Source organism: Somniosus microcephalus, chromosome 1 (genome assembly GCF_052327205.1).
Source record: "Somniosus microcephalus isolate GS21.2 chromosome 1, FLI_Smic_1.0, whole genome shotgun sequence".
Taxonomy (NCBI): domain Eukaryota; kingdom Metazoa; phylum Chordata; class Chondrichthyes; order Squaliformes; family Somniosidae; genus Somniosus; species Somniosus microcephalus.
The window spans coordinates 231,430,978-231,443,401 of NC_140987.1; positions in this window are offsets into that span (position 1 = coordinate 231,430,978).

The following is a 12,424-nucleotide window of genomic DNA, read 5'->3' on the forward strand; positions in this document are numbered from 1 at the left end:
GAAAGGAGGGAGAGAGAAAACAGGGAACTACAGACCAGTTAGCCTGACATCAGTAGTAGGGAAAATGCTACAATCTATTATTAAGGACATAGTATCAGGACACATAGAAAGTAATAATAGGACTGGGCAGAGTCAACACAGATTTTGCTGACGGGAAATTAGAGATGCGTGCAATAGGTGGGAATGTAATATTGTGAGGAGGATGTGAAGAGGCTTCAAGGGAATATAGATAGGCTAAGTGAGTGGGCAAGAAGATGGCAAATGGAATATAATGTGGAGAAATGTGAAGTTACCCACTTTGGTATGAAAAATAGAAAAGCAGCGTAATTTATAAATGGTGAGAGATTGGGAAATGTTGGTGTTCAGAGGGCCCTGGGTGTCCTTGTACACGAATCACTGAAAGTTAATATGCCGGTACAGCAAGCAGTTAAGAAAGCAAATGGTATGTTGGCCTTTATTACAAGAGGGTTTGAGCATAAGAGTAAAGATATTTTACTGCAATTATATAGGGCCCTGGTGAGACCACACCTGGAGTATTGTGTACAGTTTTGGTCTCCATACCTAAGGAAGGATATATTTGCCATAAAGAGAGTGCAACAAAGTTTCACCAGACTGATTCCTGGGATGGGGGGATTGTCCTATGAGGAGAGAATGATTAGACTAGGCCTATATTCTCTAGAGTTTAGAAGAATGAGAGGTGATCTCATTGAAATATACAAAATTCTTACAGGGTTTGACAGGGTATATGCAGAGAGCATGTTTCCCCTGGCTGGAGAGTCTAGAGCCAGGGGTCACAGTCTCAGAATATGGGGTCGGTCATTTAGGACTGAGATGAGGAGAAATTTCAGCACTCAGAGAATAGTGAATCTTTGGAATTCTCTACCCCAGAGGGATGTGGAGGCTCAGTCGAGTATATTCAAGACAGAGACCAACAGATTTTTGGATGTTAAGGGAATCAAGGGATATGGGGATAGTGCAGGAAAGTAGAGTTGAGGTAGAAGATCAGCCATGATCTTATTGAATGGCGGAGCAGGTTTGAGGAAATCTACATGATATAAGGGGTTAATTTCAAGTGCTTGCTGGGTAAAAGTTTTCAGACTTGACACTGGGCAAGTGTCGATGTGTAACTAGAGCTATTGCACGTACTCGGATTACAGCCAAGAACAGATGTCTGCCCACCTAATGAGAATGTAGAAGTGAAATAATGAGTTCCTTTGATGTACCCAATGACCTGACAACTTGCGACCGTAAGCAAACCTAGCCTCCCAATACATGATTAAGATTAAAGAGGACCTCCGGTTACACGATTCATGCCCTGTTATAGATTAACGGTTGACTTATGTGTCCAGGATCCTTCTGTCAATATGTCATTAATACCTGATGATTAATCTATAATGTATCCTGATAGAGGAACAAAGGAATGTCAATTAAACTTGTTTGTTACACTGTATAAATATGGAATAGTAGCCTCACCCCTTGAGTAGAGGTGCTGATTCCCCTTGCAAGAAGTGAAATAAAAGGCCTGTCCATCTGACGAATCCAAGTGTGTATTGAGTCATTACCCAGAGCTAAGAAGAAAGGCACTTCTACAATTTGGAGGTTCCGCCGAGATGGCTTGCTGTACCAATTGGTGAGTTAACAGACGCCGAGCACGTTGCTTGGTTAGGAAAAATCCCATCGGCCGAAGGTGGTGTTTTGCCACATTTTTGGGACTTTCCCTGCCAGAAGCATAGCTGCGCATAGTCTGTTTATTCCATTGGACAGTACTGCCATCGGGTAATTGACTCACAAGGTTCGGAGGTTAAACTGCCGTTGTGACTGCTTCCCTTTCAGAAACGGAACAGAGGACCAGCCATGAGGCGCTGACGCCCCGCGAACAGGATCGTGCAGAAAAGGACTCTATAAAGGTACCAGAGAGAGAAGGTTAAGTCAGGAATTTGATTAACTAAGGAGCTAGCGATTTATTGGAAATTGAACTTGCAAGGTTCCAGCTTGCTGAGAGAGAAGGTTAAGTCAGGAATTTGATTAACTAAGTAGCTAGCGATTTACTGGAAATTGAACTAGCAAGGTTCCAGCTTGAAGTTAGTTGGGACAAATTGAAGGCCCTTTTTGCCAAAGATTTGGCTAAAGGGAGTAGGGTAGAGGGAGAGCGAGTGGGTGAAGTTAGCTGGGACAAATTGAAGGCCCTTTTTGCTAAAGATTTGGCTAAAGGGAATAGGGTAAAAGGAGAGAAGAGTGGGCGATTGTCTGAAACACAGTGTCAATGTTTAATGTTTATGAGAGTGAGTATTTAACTACTTGTTATTATCAATCAACTTTGCAACTTTGTCCAGTAAGGCTGCATAGGTTGGGGATTTAGTAACACTTTGGTTGTTGTTTAACAAGTGTATTGTTTATTGTTTATTGTCATATGTATTAATGTTTAATCATGTCTGATCTGTAGAGGCGTCCCACGCAGATCATAGAGTGTTACGGAATTGTTGTATGTTTTAACTAAAATATTTAAGCTGAAAAAAAAACTGCAGAAGGGGTTGGAAAAGACCCAAGCCGGGGAAGTGAGTCCCGCGGCGGAATGTATGGTTGAGAAAATAGTGATGTCTTTTACATGATCCACTAAGCTATTGTGGATTCAGTATTTTCCCCAGTTAGAAATACCTTCCACGAGGGTTGAGAACCCTCGAGTTTTAAAGCATAAGGATATGTCTTAATGTGTTGTAAATATTTTAAAAAAAAACCTTGTTGCAGTCAGTTGACTAAATTCAGTCGGGAAGTGCTGAGTTTCAGTCGCCTAGCCTCAGGCCGGTTATTAAGAGGGCAAATGCCCCACGTGAAGGCCGGGACCATAAAGTAGGCGCCGAAACTCTAAAGGCACTTGGAGTGACAAATGGTCAAGGACTTTGTGACACTGATTTGAAGTAAAGGCCAAGAAGATTGGATGTGACTGTAATTTTGATACGTATGTATAGTTTATTAATCTGATCTGTAGGGGCGTACAACGCAGATCACGGATTGTCACAGGAGTTTAGATTATTTTAAGTGAACCATTTAAGCTGCTAAAATGGGTGCTAGCACCAGTAAGCCACCCGAGAAAGGCACGCCAGCAGCCTTTATGTTAAAGAACTGTGGTCAATCATCCATTGATCACCTACCAAATTGGTCCAAATGGACTGTAAATAAGACTAGACCCTTTCCCTCAGATGGTTCATTTAACATAGAAAGAATTACTTGCCTCGAGGAATGTTTAACGGACAAGAGAGAAATAGAGAACAGCCAGATAAAAAGACTGCCTCTATGTTTGTTCACAGAATCACAGAAACCCCACAGTGCAGATAGAGGCCATTTCAGCCCATCGAGCCTGCACCGACACATATCCCACCCGATCCCCGTAACCCCTACACCAACACATATCCCACCCTATCCCCGTAATCCCACGTATTTAATCCCCCTAACATTAAGGGTCAATTTATCATAGCCAATCAACCTAACCCGCACATCTTTGGACTGTGGGAGGAAACCGGAGCACCCGGAGGAAACCCACGCAAACATGGGGAGAATGTGCAAACTCCACACAGACAGTCGCCCGAGGCCGGATTCGAACCCAGGTCCCTGGGGCTGTGAAGCAACAATGCTAACCACTATGCCACCATGCTGCTTGTTGAGTCAGAAGAAAAAAATTAATTACCCCGAAGAAACACCTTTCTCCTCTATTATGGTAGGATAACAAGGTAACTATAGAAGGATGAATAGAGGGGAATATAGAGGAAGACGTGGTAGAGTAAGAGGGTATGGACAATCTGGTAATTGTTACAATTGCGGACAACCCGGACATTGGGCAAACCAATGCCCTGCGAAAAATCGTCAGAACCAAACCTCCAATAATGGACCTCCGTTAGAGAATAAAGGTCCTAATTTCACTGTCCATAACCCTTTTTCGGACTAGTCAGGAGGTTACCCTACAAACGGACAGGGATTTAGGAGAAATAGAGATCAGAATTACTGACTGACACCAGCAGCCCCAGGCGCCATAGACCACCAAATGCCCGTTGTTTCTTTAAATTCATGCAGCGAACCTGAAATTTAAATGCAAATAGCTGGGAGACCTATGTCATTTTAATAGATACAGGAGCATCCTTTTTGGTGTTAGGGAAAGGATATTCTGAAGGAATGCCTATTAATGGGAAAAAGACCCCGATAGCTGGATTGGCTGGAATACTACAATGCTTGAATCAATCGACTCCCCTCACAGTAAAAGTAGAAGAATTTGAGGAAGAACACTCCTTTCTGTTATCAGGAGATGTCTCTATGAATTTATGTGGAAGAGACTTGCTGTGCAAAATTAATGCTACAATCATTTGCTAAATGGCATTCAAAATTGCACTGCACGGCCTGCTATGACAAAACAGGACAAGATTATCAGCCGTTTTTAAATTTAAAATACCTCCTAACTATTAGACTGCACAGCCCTATAAAGTTACAATTAATCCAGCTGCACAGTATCCATTGTCAGAGAAAGCAGAAAAAGGAATTGAGCCAGTGATGGAATCATTGTTAAAACAGGGAGTTAACGCCGGATAGAATAAAGGTCGTTTGCAACACATCGTTGCCAAAAACTAAAAGAGAAATGAAGCATTTTCTAGGAATGACTGGCTATTGAACTATTTAGAAATAACCAGACCACTATTGGACATGAGCATGACAAATTTGGAAAATTCGCGGTTACCTGACTTCCTCGGGAACCCAGATTAAAAATGCACAAGAAGTGCAAAATCTTTTACTAGCTATTCAGAGACGTAAACAGATTGCAATTATTAAGTGCCAAGCGCACACGGGGCATTTGGACGAGGTTGCGCTTGGAAACGCTGCTGCAGATAGCGCTGCTAAGTCAGTAGCTATATCAAGTACTGAACGACAAGTTTTAGCCTTCCCTGTTAGGGAAAAGCCAGAGATACCGCAGCCCCCGTCCTTAGATGATGTGCTGACCCATCAAAATAGGGCCAGTTCTGATGAAGTAAAGGAATGGGTTGTTAATCATTGTTTTAAAAAACACTGACGGCTTATGGGTCCATCATGACGGCCGCATGGTGGCACCCAAATCATTACTATCACCAATTGCCCGATGTGTTCATAAATTCACCCATGCGGGCAAAGGGGGGATGGCGGACTATATCCTCAAGACCTGGTATGCACCAGGAATCTCAAAGTTGGCAAAACAAATATGTGAAAATTGTACTATCTGCCAGACCATGAATGCAGGGAAAATAAAGAAGGTACAGCCCGCATCCCACCCAAACCCCATGGGCCCTTTTGTACACTTGCAAATGGATTTTATTGAACTACCTGTGTGTATGAGCTTTAAATGTGTATTAGTTATTGTTGATATGTTTTCAAGATGGATTGAAGCGTTTCCTTGTAGAAAGAGTGACGCCACTACTGTTGCTAAATGTTTATTGAAGGACATTGTGCCTCGCTTTGGGATACCAGCAAAACTGTCAAGTGACAATGGGTCCCATTTTACGGGAACAGTGATTAAGGAACTATGCAAAGCCTTACAGATTAATCAGCACCTCCATTGCAGTTATCATCCACAGTCGGTTGGACTAGTGGAAAGATATAACGGGATGCTGAAAAACAAGCTTGCAAAACTGTGTAAAGAAACTGGACTTAAATGGGTTGATCTGTTACCCATAGCTTTAATGACAATGCGGTCTGCTACCAACAGAACTACAGGATTGTCGCCTCACGAGATCGTCATGGGAAGACCACAAAGATTGCCCTTTTTGGCACCTTTAACAGCTAAACAAATGGACATTCATAAAATGGAGGAAGATATGTTGAGTTATTGCATTGCACTAACCAAATGCATTTCTAGTTTCCATCAACAGGTGAAGGAAGCCCAGGTCGATCCCGCTGAAGGAAAGTGCCATACTTTCGAGCCAGGAGATAACGTCTATATAAAATTCTTCAAGCGAAAGAATAGCCTTCAACCCAGATTTGAGGGACCCTTCCAAGTACTCCTGACCACAAACACCGCTGTGAAAGTAAAGGAGCGACCAACATGGATACATGCGTCCCATTGTAAGAAGGCATCAGTTGAAGACAATACACTGCCAAGATGAACTGGATTTGGACTTTAACAAGACTGTTCTCTTTGTCAACGATAATTGAAACTGCCATATTGATTTACCCAGATCCCCTGAAGGGCAAACCATGCATAGAAGAATGTGTACTTTTAAACAGTGATTTCTTTTATATTATATGCTATAACGAGACTATGAAGGTTCAGCTTCAGGATCACACTATGCAGGTACCCCCGTATCAACCCCTGAGTCTTAGGATTAGGCAGAATAAGATAGTAGAAGAAGATAGTGGACAGAAGCTTGATAAGCTATGGGTTACATGCCCCGATACTGTGTCACCAACTGAAAGAATTGCGAATGAAGGAGTTACCTGTAGTGGTAATCCAAAGGGAGGACTGGCCCTGATGGCCAGGCCAATGTTTTGTAACAATCCAGTTACACAGCCCTTTATTTCAACATTAGCCACTCAGAAAAGAAAACTTAATAGGACAGATAAGAAACAGGGAAGAAGAAGAAGAAGGCTGTTAAACAAGCATGGCTATGCATGAGTTATTTGTATGCCAAAAGACAGAACCTTACTAAATGCTGGATATGCAGTCACACCCCTATACATGCAGAGGGTGGAATACCCCTACGGCCCATTCCCTTTGGAATGGAGGAGATGGTAGGGTGGTTATTACAATCTAATACTACCTGGAACAATGAGGATGCCCCTGGTACAGTGTCCCAAAATGGTTTAAACCCAGATCAATTGGAAAATGAATGGAAAGATGCAGGATACAACCTTATAAAATTTGAAGGGTGGTTTCATCCCCAATATAATAATCAAAGGAATCCAGAGAGTCTATCAGTGACGTCAATGGGAACCGTAAATAAAACAAAAGGAGAAGTCTGTCTGGTAAACGACAATTGAGAAGGATTGATGGTTGGATTGAGTGAGTGCAAATGTAACTACACTTTGACTAAAACTACTACTAAACCACCGGGTGCAGTCGAATGGCCCTATTGGGGACGGTGGAACCTGTCCACAGTACAAAATTTGACTAGTAAAAAAATCTGGAAAGGAGAACAAGGAATAGGAATGATGCACCAGATATGGAACAAATTTGAAGCCTATAATAACACCGATTTCATCTGTGGGCATAGAGCATACCCTTGGTTACCACAAAATTGGACTGGGTCATGTTATTTGGGATATGTAGTGCCCTATATACATCATATTTCATCTTTGGATAGCCACCCTGGGACACGAGTAAAACGAGCCATTACAGAAACTGAAAGGTTCTTTGCTATAGCATTTCCCTGGTATGGAACAGGGAAGTTAGCAAGAGAATCTATAAACATGGCAGCAGTGTTGGAACAAATAGCCAATGATAATGCTGATGCTCTTAGTGATGTAAACGCAGAAATGGTGGCTTTGCGCACTGTTGCCTTACAAAACCGCATGGCTCTGGACTATTTGTTGGCAAAAGAAGGGGGCACATGTGCAATCATAAAAACCGAATGTTGCACCTATATTCCAGATAGCTCAGAGAATATCACCAACCTGGTAAACCACATAAAGGAGGCTGTAGAGAAACTACGTCAACCTGAACCGTGGTCCATGTGGGATTGGATTTCAGGATGGGGAGGAGCACTAGGAAAGCAACTTTTGGAAGCCTTAATCGCAATTGTGATGATAATAATTTTAATTAGTTTATTGATTGGTTGTTTAAAATTATTGTGTACAAAAGTCCTTTCTTTATTAACGTCAACTCCTCCAGTACCAATGATGTCTGAATATGAGGATATTAAGGGTGAGACCTTTGATGTAGAGTTTCTTAAACTTAGCGAAATAGATTGTCCTTAGAAAGGACAAAAGGGGGGAATGAGGAAATCTACATGATATAAGGGGTTAATTTCAAGTGCTTGCTGGGTAAAAGTTTTCAGACTTGACACTGGGCAAGTGTCGATGTGTAACTAGAGATATTGCACGTACTCAGATTACAGCCAAGAACAGATGCCTGCCCACCTAATGAGAATGTAGAAGTGAAATAATGAGTTCCTTTGATGTACCCAATGACCTGACAACTTGCGACCGTAAGCAAACCTAGCCTCCCAATACATGATTAAGATTAAAGAGGACCTCCGGTTACACGAATCATGCCCTGTTATAGATTAACGGTTGACTTATGTGTCCAGGATCCTTCTGTCAATATGTCATTAATACCTGATGATTAATCTAAAATGTATCCTGATAGAGGAAGAAAGGAATGTCAATTAAACTTGTTTGTTACACTGTATAAATATGGAACGCTTACGCTGTATCATTGGAATAGTAGCCTCACCCCTTGAGTAGAGGTGCTGATTCCCCTTGCAAGAAGTGAAATAAAAGGCCTGTCCGTCTGACGAATCCAAGTGTGTATTGAGTCATTACCCAGAGCTAAGAAGAAAGGCATTTCTACAGGTTCAAGGGCTAAATGATCTACTCCTGCTCCAATTTAGGAACATAGAAACATAAAAAATAGGAGCAGGAGTAGGCCATTCGGCCCTTCGAGCCTGCTCCGCCATTCAATATGATCATGGCTGACTCTCTATCTCAATACCATATTCCCGCTCTCTCTCCATACCCCTTGACGCCTTTTGCATCTAGAAATCTATCTATCTCCTTCTTAAATATATTCAGTGACTTGGCCTCCACAGCCTTCTGTGTTTTGAGAATTCCATAGGTTCACCACCTTCTGAGTGAAGAAATTTCTCCTCATCTCAGTCCTAAATGTCCTACCCCGTATCCTGAGACTGTGACACCCCAGCCAGCAGAAACATCCTCACTGCATCCAGTCTGTCTAGCCCTGTCAGAATTTTATATGTTTCAATGAGATCCCCTCTCATTCTTCTAAACTCTAGTGAAGACAGGTCTAGTCGCCCCAATCTCTCCTCATACGACAGTCCTGCCATCCAAGAAATCAGTCTGGTGAACCTTCGCTGCACTCCCTCTATGGGAAGTATATCCTTTCTTAGGTAAGGAGACCAAAACTACACAAAGTACTCCAGGTGTGGTCTCACCAAGGCCCTGTATAACTGTAGTAAGACATTGCTGCTCCTGTACTTAAATCCACTTGCAATGAAGGCCATTTACCTTCCTAACTGTTTGCTGCATCTGCATGCTTGCTTTCAGTGACTGATGTACAAGGACGCCCAGGTCCCTTTGTACATCAACATTTCCCAATCTATCACCATTTAAATAATACTCTGCCTTTCTGTTTTTCCTACTGAAGCGGATAACTTCACATTTATCCATGTTGTACTGCATCTGCCATGTATTTACCCACTCACTCAACTTGTCCAAATCGCCTTGAAGCCTCTTTGCATCCTTCTCACAAATTACAATCCCACCTAGTTCGTGTCATCAGCAAACTTGGAAATATTACATTTGGTTCCCTCATCCAAATCATATTGTGAATAGCTGGGGCCCAAGCACAGATCCCTGCGGTACCACACTATTCACCACCTGCCACCCCGAAAAAGACCCATTTATTCCTACTCTCTGTTTCCTGTCTGTTAATGCATTTTCAATCCATGCCAGTATATTACCCCTAATCCCATGTGCTTTAATTTTGCACACTAACCTCTTATGTGGGACTTTATCAAAGGCCTTCTGAAAATCCAAATACACCACATCCACTGGTTCTCCCTTATCTATTCTACCAGTTACATCCTCAAGAAACTCCAGTAGGTTTGTCAAACATGATTTCACTTTCATAAATCCATGTTGACTTTGTCTAATCCCATTGATATTTTCCAAGTGTGTTGTTATCACATCCTTTATAACAGACTCTAGCATTTTCCCTACTACTGATGTTAGGCTAACTGGTCTGTAGTTCCCTGTTTTCTCTCTCGCTCCATTTTTAAATAGTGGGGTTACATTTGCCACCCTCCAATCTGCAGGAACTGTTCCATAATCTATAGAATTTTGGAAGATGGGAGCTAATGCAGACACTATTTCCATGGCTACCTCTTTTAGTACTCTGGGATGCAGATTATCAGGTCCTGGGAATTTATCAGCTTTCAGTCCCATTAATTTCTCCAGCACTAATTTTTTACTAATACTAATTTCCTTTAATTCCTCCTTCTCACTGGACACTTGGTTCCCTAGCATTTCTGGGAAGTTATGTGTGTCCCCTTCCGTGAAGACAGAACCAAAGTATTTGTTTAATTGCTCAACCATTTCCTTGTTCCCCGTTATAAATTCTCCCATTTCTGACTGTAAGGGATGTACATTTGTCTTCACTAATCTTTTTTCTTTTTACATACTTGTAGAAGCTTTTATAGTCCGCTTTTATGTTCCTTGCAAGTTTACTTTCATAATCTATTTTTCCCCACTTAATAAATCTCTTGGTCCTTTATTGCTGAACTCTAAACTGCTCCCAATCCTTAGGCTTGCTACTTTTTCTGGCAACTTTATATGACTCCTCTTTGGATCTAATATTATCCTTAATTTCTTTTGTTAGTCATGTTTGGGCCGATTTTCCTTTTGTGTTTTTGCGCCAGAAAGGAATGTATAACTGTTGCAATTCATGCATTCGTTCCTTAAATGTTAGCCATTGCCTATCCACCATCATGCCTTTTAATGAAGCTCCCCAATCTAACATAGCCAACTCACTCCTCATACCATCGTAGTTTCCTTTGTTTAGATTTAGGACCCTAGTTTCGGATTGGACTTCTTCACTTTCAATTTTACTGAAGAATTCTATCATGTTATGGTCACTCTTCCCTAAAGGACACCGCACAACAAGATTATTAATTAACCCCTTCTCAATTTACATTACCCAATCTAGGATGGCATGTTCCCTCGTTGGCTCCTCAACGTACTGGTTTAAAAAAACATCTCGTACACACTCCAGGAATTCATCCTCCACAGTATTATTGCTAATTTGGTTTGGCAAGTTTTATTTTTTATTCATTGATGGGATGTGGGTGTCGCTGGCTAGGCCTGCATTTAGTGCCCATCCCTAATATGTAGATTAAAGTCACCCATGGTTACTTTAGTACCCTTTTTACATGCATCTCTAATTTCCTGTTTGATGTCATCCCCTACATTACTACTACTGTTTGGAGGCCTATAGACAACCCCCACCAATGTTTTCTGCCCCTTGGTGCTTCTTAGCTCCACCCTGACTGATTCTACATCTTTGTTTTCTGAGCCAATATCCTTTCTTACTGTTGCTCTGATTTCATCCTTTACTAACAAGGCCACCTCACTTCCTTTTCCTTTTTGCCTGTCATTCCAAAATATCGAATATCCTTGGATATTCAGCTCACAGCCTTGGTCACCCTGCAGCCATGTCTCCATAATTGCAATTATATCGTATCCAATTCTGGGCACCAAACTTTAGGAAAGATGTCAAGGCCTTAGAGAGGGTGCAGAAGAGATTTCTCAAATAGTACCAGGGATGGAAGACTTCAGTTATGTGGAGGGACCAGAGAAACTGGTGTTGCTCCGCTTATAGGAGAGAAGGTTAAGATTTGATAGAGGTGTTCAAAATCATAAAAGGTTTTGATAGAGTAAATAAAGAGAAACTGTTTCCAGTGGCAGAATGGGGCAGGTAGGGTGTGCGGGAGCCTCATAGATGGCGACAAATCCAGCACGTTGAGGGATGTGGAGGCCCCGCCGATCTTAACAGCAGAGTCTCATTTAAATAAATCACGACAGAGTCTCGTCCAGCACCTGGCCAGATTGACTGCCTGGTCGGTGGGCATGAGTGAAAATTTGGCTGATGTCGGGGACCCGTACGAACGGCTCCCAGCAATCAATGGGTGGAGAGGCTTCACTTGAATCACGGAGAGAGGGGAAAGTCGGGTTTTTTTTAACATAGCAATCAGGGCAGGCTGTTAATAGGCAACCCCCAAAGATCAGGGGAATACCGGGGCTGGGAATTCCCTAAAGATTGGTGGAAGGCTGGGTCTGGAGAGGCCCAAGGACTCCTTTTCAAGGACTAAATTTTCAATACCCTGAAAAATTGCCGGAAAAGCATTTAAAAAGAAGAATGGGTGTGCTTGCAAGGTAAGTTGGTGTGAGGAGTGATATGATGGAGTAGGCTTGACAAGGTATAGTGATTGGTGGGGGGGTGGTTGTGGGTGATGTGCACAACAAGATGTAGGTGAATCTGCAATTTTACTCACCTTTCCTGACCTGGTTAGGTCATTAAAGCGCTTCCTGCACTGAAGACAGGAGCGTGGCACATTGCTCCTGCTGTTGACCTTGTCAGCCACCTCCAGCCATGCCTTCTTTGTGGCGGCAGTATGTTTCTGCCTCCTGTTGCTAGTGAAGAGTATCTCTCTCTAACTCTCACTGCCCCCAGCAGTAC